The sequence below is a fragment of the Chiloscyllium plagiosum genome, chromosome 12 (assembly GCF_004010195.1).
Source record: "Chiloscyllium plagiosum isolate BGI_BamShark_2017 chromosome 12, ASM401019v2, whole genome shotgun sequence".
Lineage (NCBI taxonomy): Eukaryota > Metazoa > Chordata > Chondrichthyes > Orectolobiformes > Hemiscylliidae > Chiloscyllium > Chiloscyllium plagiosum.
In genome coordinates, this window is record NC_057721.1 from 85,587,968 (window position 1) to 85,589,192 (window position 1,225).

The following is a 1,225-nucleotide window of genomic DNA, read 5'->3' on the forward strand; positions in this document are numbered from 1 at the left end:
GCCCCCTACTGTACTCCCCATACACCCACGGCTGTGTCCCTCTACACCCTACTGTAGTCCCTGTACATCCATGAATGTGTGGACAAATTTCATTTCAACTCCATCTTCAAATAATATTGACCAAACTCAATGCCCAGTCCCTGCTTAGTCTGTGCACTCTCCTGTAGCTCACCTTCTCGTAATGTTTCCTTTACAACTTCCACTAATCTCACTGGCTTCGCCTCTTTTGCCACATCTTTTCCCCCAGTGCCTTTCTTCAACAATGGCACTGGGACTTTGCATATATCACTCCATGACAGTGGAAACACCTGAGGCCTTTCACCTTCTTTTCACCCCTAGGGCTTCCCTTTTCACCTCTGATAAGATGTTCCCAGTGTAATCTACTTTTTCTTTTGTAGTAAAGAATCTCTCCTTCTTCCAATTTCTATTCCTCACAGGATGAAATTCCTGTTGGAAGCTAAACTTTGCCTTATGCACCAATGTATATTCATCTGCCATCTCTGCTGCTCTTCTCACTTCCTGAACTTTCTGTTCATCCACATTAATTCTTACCATCTCTGGAAGTGAGTTTTTAAATTCCTCCAGCAAGATAATTTCTCTGAGAGTCTCATGGGTATTGTCTGTTTTTAAGGCCCATCTATCAAAATTGCTATGTTTAATTCATTCAAACTCAATGCAAGTCTGACCTGGTTCCTTCTTTATGTTTCTGAACTGCTGCCTATACACTTCTAGTACCAAATCAGACTCACTTAAAATAGCCTGTTTGACTTCTTCATAATCCCTTGACCCCTCATCTGACAGCTCTGCCTACCAGCTCAGTCTGAACTCGCATGATCCACACGTTCTCTGGCCACTCCATCTGCCTAGCCAGATTTATAAAGGAAATAAAATAAAAGGCTTCAACTTCTTTCTCATCAAAAGGTGGCAATGTTTTAACATATCTGTATACATCACTACCTTCTCCCTTAATCTCCAACCTGTTAACTTGACATTCCTGTCTAATTTGCAACTTCTGAAGTTCAAACTCTCTTTTTCTCTTTCTTCTGTTTTTTTTCCTCCGCTAAGAATTTTCTCTCCCTTTCTTTCTCCTCTAACTCAAGCTGTTTCATCTGCAATTGAATTTTAGCCATTTCCGAAGATTCTAATGGTCTTTCCAGCACATTTAAATGCTGAACTATTTCGGTAATAACCTCATCTGTTTTCAGTAACACAGGCAGCCCCCAGC